We start from the raw sequence: 12,521 nt of genomic DNA on the forward strand, positions 1-12,521 counted from the left end.
AAATGGCCTGGATATCCATGATTTTGCAGTTCTTGGTACGCACTGCAAAAGACCCTCATAATAGGGGGAAAAGATGATGACATCAAATTAAAGAGAGACCAGTTGAGAGGGAGAGGGGATATGATAGAAAGTGTATTTGGGAAGGAGAAAGTGGAGGAGGAGAGGAAATTATCATGCTTATTATCTATAATTATAGAAGTTGTCAATAATAATAATAATAAAACAGCAGGGGATGGCCATGCATGTCTGTAACTACAGTCCTGAAAAGGGGAGCAAAGACCAGGGAATTACTCAGGCTTGCAGAGCAACAGAAAGCTTCAGGACCAGTAAGAAAGAGTGACTCAAATAAAAACCGGTGGAAGACCAATGGAACATCACACCCAATACCTTGTTCCTGCCACCGCAGGTGACAGCTCCCAACTCCATTACAGGGAAGCCCATGGGGTCGGCCCATACTTGTGCATACATCACACATACACCACACCCCACACACATGTACACAACCAAAGAGAAAACGAGATTGATGGGTAGGAAGATGGATACATGAATGGGTATTTACAAGAAAATGAAGTAAAATGTTAATTATAGAATCTAGGTGGGAAAGCTTAGTGCTCACTGTAAAATTATGATTTTCAGATAGGAATTTTCATAATAAGTATGTTTACTTTAAAGACATGTTTCAAACACATACAGCAGTCAAATGTTTTATACACCTGTAAATGTCAGCCATCTGTCTTCTTTTTGGTTCCATTTCTACTGTGACAGGACTTACAAGAACTTTCCTATAACTGACTTCTTCCTTTGTTTTCTCCCTCATGACTGCCTAGTTTCTTTTTATTTATTTCTTTTTATTTTCTTTGTATTCTTTTAGACTATAAAGACACAATTTTCAGAATTCTCTCCAACCCACCGTAAATAAGTATCTTTGGGCAGTCTCTATATCTCAACTGATTTTTGTCCTTAAGCAGCTGGGATCAGCACCACATCCAAACTATTCAGCAGACATTTTCTTCATGCAGCTGAGATCCATGACCTACTTCCCTCTGCACCACACATATCCTTTTCCCTGTACCTCCCCTCTCGCTCAGCTCCTCTCTTTATATTCACTTTTGGTTACCATTCTATCTCTCTTTATAGGTTTTATCTAAATTTGACTCTCTATGTATACATTTTCATATGAACTAATAACTTATGCTTGTAAATTGTGGGATTTTTATGCAAACAAATAAAATTATATTTTTTGGTCTTGTACCTCATTATATGAACTGACCATGGGGGGGTGAAGAAGATAAAGTTAGAAGAACAGATTTAAAATAAATTCCTGGGCTCAGGAGATGGCACAGTGGTTAATGGTGCTTGCATGCAAAGCCCTCTGGCCTAGATTCATTCCCCAGTACCCACATAAAGGCCAGTGCACCAAGTGGCATGTAGTTGGAGGTCATTTTCAGTGGCAGGAGGTCCTAGGTCACTTGCTCTCTCTCTCTCTCTCCCCCTCTCTCTCATACACACACACAAATAAGCAAATGAGAATATTTTAAATGCATTTCTCTTTCAGTTAACAGATAGTCCCACTTTATTTTTATTAGTCAGACAAGAAACTCCTGCAGTTCTCCTACTCACTGAAGGTGCAAGGACCTTTTTTTGGAGGGATCACCCAGAAAATACAGCTCATACCTCATCAATGTAAACTATTTATTTGGTGAATATTTCAATTGTAGTAATAAGTATTAAGTAGCTATTTGTGCTAGACAAGTTTTTACACTTCTCATTTGGGGGAACTAGCTCAGGTGTAGAGCTCCTGCCTAACATGCCCAAAGCCCTGGCTTCAATCCCTAGCATCATGCACATGCCCACACAGGTACACACATGTGCACAAACACACAGACACCCACATACATGCACACACACGGACAGACACATATACACACAAAAGCTCTTTTTTCCTTGCTGGTCTTCAACATATACTTTTAGTAAAAAGGAAAAAAAAATGCTTCCTTAACATAGATATTTGAAAAAAAAAAAAACCTTTAAATGGTTAATTTCATGAAAATATTCAGACTGGCTTGCAGTAAAACTAATTTTTCCTTTTTAGAGATGCTAATTTTTTATAAAGTTATTTAAAGTTATGCTTTACATGTAACTTTTTCTCTCACTTTAGAAAGCAATTATTATTCCCTGGATGAAAGCTGGAGAAAGCATGTAAAAAGAATTTTTTATCCAAAGTTTCTCAGGTTTCCTGAATCATTTCACAATCTGCGGAAATATTTTGACCCAGGGCAACTCCACAGGCATCAAGCAGGTAGTGGGACAGGAAATTGAAAAGTGAGAAAGATCATTAGCATCAAAACCGTAACAACAAGAAAGTTTTGTTCACACGCAAAAGTTTATCAAAAACTGAAGCATGAGACATGAATGATTACGTTTTCCCATTACTGAGTCATACATTTAATTAAGTTAACTATACACTTTTGTTCAGAGGCATTATTATTATTTTTTGTTACTGTGCTGTAATACTAATTTGGACCTCTTTTCTTCCATTCAGGACACACAACAGAATAATTCAACTATCCATGCATTTAATCAGCAGCTAAAACCTTGTTAAGCCAAACTCCACAGAGCATGAAGTAAATTCCTTCTCATTCACCAGTCTCTCTCTCTTTTTTTTTTTTTTTTAGCCCCCTTTCTTCATATCCTAAGTGCACGTGTCCTTCTAAAATGCATTTCAAGGCTATGTTAATCTACTGGAAAGTTTCCTTGTTAGGTAAAATGTTACCACCCACCTATGAACAAAAATGCAATTGCAGGGCTGGAGAGATGGCTTAGCGGTTAAGCGCTTGCCTGTGAAGCCTAAGGACCCCGGTTCGAGGCTCGGTTCCCCAGGTCCCACGTTAGCCAGATGCACAAGGGGGCGCACGTGTCTGGAGTTCGTTTGCAGAGGCTGGAAGCCCTGGTGCGCCCATTCTCTCTCTCTCCCTCTATCTGTCTTTCTCTCTGTGTCTGTCGCTCTCAAATAAATAAATAAAAATTTTTAAAAAAATGCAATTGCATAGTTACCACAGCTTCGCCTGACATACTTCCAGCTACTTTAATAACTCACTGCTACTAGAAGTATCTGACTTTTCCCAACACAATGATGCTCCCATCTTAATGATCAATAAAATATCTCAATTGTTAACTCAACTCTCACGGATTCTTCATTAATATTTTCCAAGTGGCTAGAATGATCCTTCAGACCTCTGGGGGGTGTTCATACACACGTGTGGATATGTTTCCAACTTTGGGGGGTAAAAAAAGCTTTTTTATGCCAGGTGTGGTGGCGCACACCTTTAATCCTAGCATTTGGGAGGCAGAGGTAAGATAAGTGCCATGAGTTCAAGGCCACCCTGTGACTATACAAGTGAATTTCAAGTCAGCCTGGGCTAGACCAAGACCCTACCTCGAAAAAAAATTTTTTTTGAGTTGCACAATGCTATATTTACCCAATCCATACTCAAAAATTGATGTTATAGTCAGCAAAGAAACTAGTTTTTACTTCAGGCAATATTTTCAGAAAAAAAAATTACCAGAATGAAATAAAAGATTATGAATATTTTATATAGTTGAATAATCAAAGTGATTTTTAGTGCCAGGAGTTTGTTGTTTGTGTTTTTGTAAAACAAGGGGGATTTTGGTTAAACAATCAAAACTAATAATTTAAATCATGAAAACTAGGACAAACTAAAAATGTAAGTTTCTAAATTGAGAAGTCAGTGTTTTTTAAACACTCAAATACATTTTGTTCCCTATTTACCTAAAGTTCACTTGCTGAATTTTCCTCATTTATCAAATATACATCAATCAGTTCACTAAGAAGTGAGAGAAAAGAAATAAGCCACCCATGTCTATAATCATAGCACCTTGAATGCCTCTGATCTCATCTGATCTCCCAAGCTAACCAGTGTCGGACCTGGTTAGTAACCACCCAGCCTCCCAGCACTCTTAGAAACATGACAGGCATTTGACTGAACAATAAATACACACTTCTAACATGACCTGGTTCAGTCAAAACTCCTGGAACCATTAATTAGTATCTCAGGGTAGTAACATTAGGATCTTCTAATATAATAAGGTTTATAAGTGATATTCACCTAAAGAATGCATGCATTCATAATTTAGTAATATAGCCATGGTTGACACATATGACTAAGAAAATAATGGTGATAGTGTTCATAAATAAACTTTCAATGAGAACAGCTCAGGTGTGACACACTATGCCAGGCCTCTCACAAGGACACTAAGATGAATGACAGCTCTTCCTGAGCCGCAGGCTCTCCCAGCCAGAGAGGAAGAGGCATGGACTCACAGACTGAGTTTAGTACACTATGCTTGTTGGAATGTGAAATGTTCACCATAACTTCATGTGCATGTGATTAAGCCTCATAACACTCAGCCAGCAGCAAGTTGGGAGGTGGAGCCTTGTGGGAGGAGGTATGTCACTGGGGGTGGAGCTTGAGGCTTATCAGCACAGCTCCAAGCAGAGTCCTTGGACATCACACACATGTGGACTAGATGTGGGCCAATTTCCTGCTCATACCTTGCTTTCCTCATCATGATGAAAGTTCAACTGGAAACTATAATCTGAAATAAACGTTTTCCTCCCATCAACTTTTTTCTTGTCCTAGCAAATAGAAGGTAACTGTTACAGATATTTAAACAGTAATAATGCTTTTTAGTACTTTAAATGAGACCATCTAGAATGACAAAATCAGGTGTCATTCAGGTAGAAATAGAGTTGTCATCACTCAACGACAGGGACACTTTCTAAGAAGCACATCACTGGGCTCTTCTGTCACTGTGCTTCCAATCCCTCTACTTCCTTTCCACGAGACACCTTCAACCAAAGGCTTTGTCCTAACAAGAGTGCCCTACTTAAAGAAATTTTCATTCTAGTACAGTCATGTGCCTCACAATTGATAGAAGTTAAAGAGTAATGTAGTCCCATTTTTAAGGCAGCTACTTAGGGATACAGGTACAAAAAAGAATAAACAATATCTGTACGGCCTTACAGAGCTAAGTACAGAGAGTATATAACAGTTCCAGAAAGCAGAATCTGGGAACTAAAATACAAAAAGCCCTACTTCCAAAAGGTGAAAATCTCTATCTTGGACTGATTCCCCAGGATACTGGCTGAGCTATAGCAATTTACCCACCTATCTTATTCATACACTCAAAGTAACCAATCTAATCTACCCCAACTTGATGCCTAAGTTATATATCCAAGGACCAAGGGTATCAAATCATTAGCCTATGAGAAGCCACCATATACATCCCAATCTACTTCAACTTTATACTTCATTTACATCCCCAAGGCTATTAAAAGCCATGATCCAAGTCATTCTGAGGCTACCATCTTGGAACCCTTACCAACTTGGGACAGACCTCCTCTGCCTTACTCTTACTTTCTCCTTTTTTTTTTTCTTTTTGAGGCATGGTCTCACTCTAGCTCAGGCTGACCTGGAATTCCCTATGGAGTCTCAGGGTGGCCTCATATTCACGGTGATCCTCCTACCTTTGCCTCCCAAATGCTGGGATTACAAGTATTTGCTTTACATTCTAATAAACCTTGTTAGTCAGGAGTGGTGGTGCACGCCTTTAATCCCAGCACTTGAAAGGCTGAGGTAAGAGGATCGTTTTGAGTTCAAGGACACCCTGAGACTACATAGTGAAGTTCAGGTCAGGCTGAGCTACACTGAAAACGTACCTTGAAAAACAAACAAACAAACAAAGAAAAAAGACCCTTGTGGAAACTATCTACTGTGTCTGCACTTGTCATTCTTCATAAGTCAAAATGTAAGAACTTATGAGCTACTTGTGGGGATTTTAGTGGTCTTTGAGTGTCCAGTACTCTGACCCCAAAACTAAGCCCATGTAAAGGGAGAAAGGTTCCATTGCTCTCAAAACTGGTAACATAATGACATATATAACAACATGGTACCACACAAAATACAGTGGCACCATAAGATTATATTGGAAATTGAGCAGGGCACACAGATGTAAATCTTTGTACTCTAGAAGCTGAAGTAGGAGGATTATAAACTGGAGGCCAGGCTGGATCTGATAGGGAAACACAAGACCAGAAATGTAGTTCAGTGATAAGAGTGATTACTAACACATGCAAGGCCCTGGGTCTCATCCCTAACACCATATATATATATATATATATATATATATATATATATATATATATATATGTGTGTGTGTGTGTGTGTGTGTGTGTGTGTGTGTGTGTGTGTGTTATATACAATATAAATAATATTATATATAATATGTACAATATATATTATATATATTTATTTATATTATATATATGTATTTTATATATATATGTGTGTGTTATATATATACAATATAAATAATATTATATATAATATATACAATATATATGATATTATATATACATATATATTATATATATTATATATTTTTATATTATATATATATATGTATTTTATACACACACACACACACACACACACACACACACACACACACACAATGGATAGCCAGGTATGGTGGTGATACATGCCTTTAATTCCAGCACTCAGGACATAGAAGTAAGGAGATTATGAGTCAAGGCCAGTCTGGGACTACAGAGTGAGTTCTAGGACAGCCTGGGCTACAGTGAGATCCTACCACATAAAAAGAAGAAGGAGAAGGAGGAGGAGGAGAAGGAGGAAGAAGAGGAGGGGGAGGGGGAGGAGAGGAGAAGAAGAATATAGCCAACTGCCCACAGTGAAATGTGCCACCTCTACCACATCTTCCAGGGCCCTGGAGAAATTGCAGAGGATGTGGCTACATAAATACTACTCTTACTGCTAGCCTGACAACCAGTCCTAGGGCAATATTGACAGACATGATGATCAATTAAAACCTATCAAAGACTGGCCGTGGTGGCACATGTCTTTAATCCCAGCACTTGGGAGGCTGAAGTAGGAGAATCACCCCAAGTTTGAGGCCACCCTGAGACTACAGAGTGAATGTCAGCCTGGGCTAGAGTGAAATCCTTCCTCAAACAAACAAATAAACAAAAAAACTATCAGGGCAGGAATCCAGAGGCTACAGAGAACTCAATACTAAGTCAGACTGCTAACAGGACTACAGGCCTCAGGGAACATTGCAGAATAGAGGGCAGAATGATTGTAAAAGTCACAGAGGGTACAGAAATACTCTGAGGCATGGTTTCCCCTGCTACCCCACAGGAACTGGCTGAGGACTCCATGACCCCACAGTGAATCCCATAACCTCACAAGGAGGGCCTCCAGGGAAACAAGATAAGGGGTACAATAGTATAACCTGAAATATAAATATAAATATAAATATAAATATAAATATAAATATAAATGTAAATGTAAATGTAAATGTAAATGTAAATGTAAATGTAAATGTAAATGTAAATGTAAATGTAAATGTAAATGTAAATATATATATATACAGTTTTTTTAAATCTCACTATAGGGCAGTGAACATGACACCAGCAGCAGCAGTCTTAGATATCTCATGTCTATTTCACGTCTGTGGAGTGGCTGACCTATTCCATGCAGGCATGTGCAAGCGTGCACTATGATGTTCCCACGAGGAGACTGCCTGCCCTTGGCTTTTCCAGAACTCAGCCTTGTGGTTAAGTAGTGCATAATACTGTTTGTTATAAGCAAAAATTGTGGTAATCACTACCAAATGTATTTTTTGCACACCAGAGACCAGTGTTTTCAAAGGTTTAAATACTAAAACATCCAAGCTAAAAGGTTTAAACACATTCAGTACATGAAAGTCTTGCTTGTTTAATGTAAAACAGATCTTTCACTTCCAAGGGCATTTGTTCAAAACTTACCAGTTAGTTAACTTTATTATTCAAAGAAAGAAATAGCCAACACTTAGAAGTTGTTTTTTTTTTTTTGTTTTTTTGTTTTTTTTTTTTTAAATGAAGGTGACCTGGGTCACCACTAGGCATGGAGCCCTTTCAGCCAAATCCAAAACCCAGGGGAACAATGAAGCCTTCTAATGCCCTTAAAGTAGAAGCAGGTTTTTGGATTAAACCAATTTAGACATTGATGACTGTTAGTAAAAGAAGCGGTCTGCGATAGTACGGACTGACCTCGGTGGGCACCCAGCATCGCAGTGCAGAGAGGGAGACACAGGAGGAGGAGAGTAATGTTGACAGCAATCTAGACAGTGACCAAAAGAAAAGGGGGAGGGGGAGCAAGGGTGGGAGCGAGAGAAAGAAAAAGAAAGCAAGAAAGAAGAAAGAAAACCAGGAAAAGAAATAAAAAACTGCAAAAAAGGAAAAAGAGAAAGAATCAGAAAAAGAGAGAGAGGGAAAAAAAGAAAGAGCACAATGAAGGAAAGTCGGACCCAAAGTCTGTCCTGTGACACAGCTGAATACTTTTTCCCCCACTGTGGGATGATGAAGAGAAGCTGGGTCTCAGAATCTAGAGTGGGTGGTGACCAAAAGGCATTACAGAGCTTTGCTAAGTCTCATTTCCATAGCAATGCTCTCCTGACGTCCTTGACAAGGGCAGGTCTCTGCCATAAACAAATGGTGAGAACAAGTTAGGCACAAATGCTGCCTGCAGAAAATGATGTGTGGTCAGTGTGTAGCTGCTCCGCTCCTAGTGGCTTCTTTGATTCTTGGATTTCATGACATGGCAGGTTTGCATTCAATACCAAGTATAGTTGCAGAAAGAAAACTTATAAATTATTTATCTCGATGTGGTTTTCTCTCTCGTTGCCAAGGGTAACCATTTCACTAGTCTACATGATCCAAATCATTACTACTCAGAAGCAAAACACAAAAGCTCCAGGAGGTACGTGAGCATTTAAAACTTCACGTCCTTCCCATTGATCAAGAAACCTGGCTGCCCCTCCCTCTCTTTCCGAGTCCTTGGAGGAATGAATTTGTCTTAAGGAAGGTCAGAAAGCAAATACAGCCTGAGTTACATATTGATGACCCTCTTGGATCCAGACGCATTATATTTATATTTTGCCCCTATCACTTGTGTTTACAACAGTTATATCACTTGTTTAAGTACTTAACACTATGAATTCATTCAACTTTTTTGTTTTTATGGGACAGGGTCTTTCTCCATAGCCCAGGCTCGTCTAGAACTCAAGATCCTCCTGCTCAAGTCTCTCTAGTGCTGGGATTGCAGTTCATGAATCCCCATGGCCTGCTAATTTGATATTTTCTAGCCAGCCCAGTCATTTCCAAAAACCATGAACTCTGCAACAAGCTCTTTGAAGTCTTGGTTATTTCTTCTCCTTTCTTCTGCCCTGTCTGCACTCTGTTGGACACATGGTACTTGCTATATTCTACAGTTTTACCACACCTGACCCAGACGTGTGCTGAAGGCTGCTTTTGGAATGAAAGTGTCACACACATTTGCCCTTGTTGTGAAGCTTGCCCAAACAGTTTTGACATGTTTAATAATTTGAGTGAACCTCTTCCTTTTGCATTCTTCATTGGCTTCTCCTGATGACATGACAGTACGCATGTGCCTAACGGTAGCTTTCATAGAGGACTGACCTACGAATGTCTGCAGAGCTGCGTGTCTGCGCAGATTACTCGGCATTCCAGATGACAAATGGAACCAGGGCAATGGCTCGGTAGGTGAGCTTCATACCACGCAAGTGTGGGGACCTGAGGTTGGATGTGCAGAACCCGCATAAAATTCCAGTGCAGCAGCATGTGCCTATAACCCCGGCACTGGGGAAGTGGAGATAAACGAATTCCCGGGGCTCACTGGCTAGCTAGTCTGGCCAAAACAGAGAGATTCAGGCTAAGGAATAAGGAGGTGAGTGTTAGAGGGAGACCTCTGACTCTGGCCTCTGGTCTGGTCTCCACATGCACATACATGCATGAGCACCCACATATGCATACACACACATGAACATGCATACACACCACAAACACACAAAGATGACAAATGTGTCACCACTTAACAGTAGTACGATCACCCCAAGGAACCTGGGCATACCAGTTAGCACACTCTCATCCCAGCATACGTCTTAGAAACAAAGGAATCACCGGAGATGCCTTATGAACTTATGTACATAGAGTTAAGTTATCTGGTCATCCCCTCTTGGATTGATAATACTGTGCCTCTCAGTTTCAGCAACATTTTTCTATAACACTAGACTGTGTCTATATACAGACATATACATTTAATAAGGTAGTTTTTCCTTTTTTCCCAAAAAGATCACATATGTATATTCAAACAATATTCACTATCTCCAGTTCTTTCCCTCACATTCTCTCTTTATTCATTTCCAATTTGACATTATATTACCAAAATTTTTTGCATTTTATCTTTAGCTGTTGTTGCCAACATTTTGCCATGACCACCTTATCAGTTAAAATTAAACTTACCACAGGCATGTGTTTGTAGGAAAACAAAACCTATTTATACATAGGGTGCTATTCAGTTTTAGGTATCCATTGGGGTGGGGTTCTCTAAACTTATCTCTGTGCAGATGTGGGCATTTCTGTTCACAGAACAAGGAAAGCACTATGAAAAATGTTAGCATGACCTATGGATATGTTAACATAATAACTACATTCTTAAAGTCAGAAAGGACAAGTCCCACCTCTCTTAAATGTAACTATGAATGCCCATGGTGGAGATAGATTAGAGTTGAAGCAAGGCTTTTCTAATGTTCCTGTTCACAGATCACCTGGGATCTCATCTAGTTGAAAGTAGATTCTGATCAAGCTGGTCAGGCCAGAGCTGCAGCATTCTATATCTAACTAGCCCCCCAGTATGCTGCTTTGGGTTCATGAAATCAGACTATCTCTAGGGCTCTGAGTTTAGCCAATTTTGTTTTTCTTTTTTGATTTTTCAAGGCCCAGGCTGATCTGAAATTCACTATGTAGTTTCAGGGTGGCCTTGAACTCACAGCAATCCTCCTACCTCTGTCTCCCAAGGCCTGGTTTAAAGGTGTGCGCCACCATTCCTGGCAAGTGTAGCCCATCTTAACAAGTCTAGTGCAAAGCTTGCCATACTGACCAGTGAGCCCTCACCCCCTTAACAGCCTCTGCAACTATTTAACTCACACTCTACCCCCTCTATCGTCTCACCCAGGGAGACCTTTGATGCTATTTTGGGTGGAATTGCAGTGCTTTCATGGAAACAAAGTTTCTTATTTCTTGTTAAGAGGCAAAAACCTTAAGGGCTCCAAAACAAAGGCATCTTCTGAACAGGGTCCATGGACTGTCCTTGAGGGAATACACTCACGAAACCACATAGAAACCCCATCCACACACACAGCCAATGCAGCCAAGGATCTCCTGGGTGTTTTGATCCAAATTAAAAAAAATAATAATAAGTAAGAATAAAATTAATAAATAAATTCAAAATCAATTTACTAAAAAGGACAGAAATTTTTCTGAAAGAAATTAAAGATCTTAAGGAATAAAGAGACATTTCCGGTTCATAGAAAGACTCAGTGTTGTTCAACAGCATGTCTCAGATTGGTCTCTTGATTCAATCCACTTTTTGCTAAAAATCTCTTGGCTATTCTGGAGCAGTTACAGAAATCGATGGATCATCTCCTATGTGCCCCAAGACCTTGAGCTTCAGCTTCCCAGAGAGTTTGGATCAAAGTGTCAAAAGGAGCAGTAAGAGTTTTCAAAGACACTTGGAGGCAGAGGCAGGGCCATTCTCCCAAGACAGGGGGTGGGGTTCAGAGGCAGAGGATGTCAGGGGACAAGCCACAACAGTGTTCCTGCAGCTGGCTTCTTCTATTTGGCTTTTATTCAAAATAATATATTAAAATTATTTTCCTTTGATTTTTCTATATTCTTCCCATATCATGATAATAAGGCAGAGAAATTTTTACTTGATATCAACAATTTGGTAATGTAAGAATCAAAACACAAACTGTACCACATCCATAGTGTACTCTCATAAGCCACATTTATTCATAATGCATGTTCTATATAGATCTTCTTATATTCTTCGTATGTGTGTGTGTATATATATATATATATAGTTTTAAACAAAGCAGTAAAAACCAAAGCCCTACCTTCATCAAATGCATTATTGTGCTGTACATATGGAGTCATGAGTTCTCCTCCTTTAAATTCTAAAGATGCTTTTCAAACTCTCCCCTTCCCTTCCAGTATCTTTCCCTTTCTGAGGAGCACTGATGCACCCCATCCTGCTCGTTCTCCAGGTTCCACACTACATCCCTGAAGAAGTCTGGTCTCACCTCTTTCCTGCTGGTGCTACCATGATCCCAAGCAGCCAATACAACCCTTCTTCGACCAGAGCACCCGTGCTCTCTCAGAGACTGAGATTCCCACCGTCTCTTCACTTCATCATGCTAACAAACAACTCAAACTGGGGATACAAACTGAGGTTTGGTTCCTCATGAAAATGTAGTTAACTATAAATGGTAACTGGCACCATAAATGGAATTAGTGTAAAAGATACTTTCGTATGAAGACTGTGAGACTGTGTGTGTGTGTGTGTGTGTGTGTGTGTGTG

General features: G+C 39.6%; 1 protein-coding gene across 2 annotated transcripts in view; it reads right to left on the reverse strand.

Annotated features, from left to right (window-relative positions):
* Window positions 1–12,521, reverse strand: part of Lama1 (laminin subunit alpha 1) — a 156,947-nt gene that overhangs the window by 128,690 nt on the left and 15,736 nt on the right. The gene's annotated exons all lie outside the window — the stretch shown is intronic.

Source organism: Jaculus jaculus, chromosome 2 (assembly GCF_020740685.1).
Source record: "Jaculus jaculus isolate mJacJac1 chromosome 2, mJacJac1.mat.Y.cur, whole genome shotgun sequence".
Lineage (NCBI taxonomy): Eukaryota > Metazoa > Chordata > Mammalia > Rodentia > Dipodidae > Jaculus > Jaculus jaculus.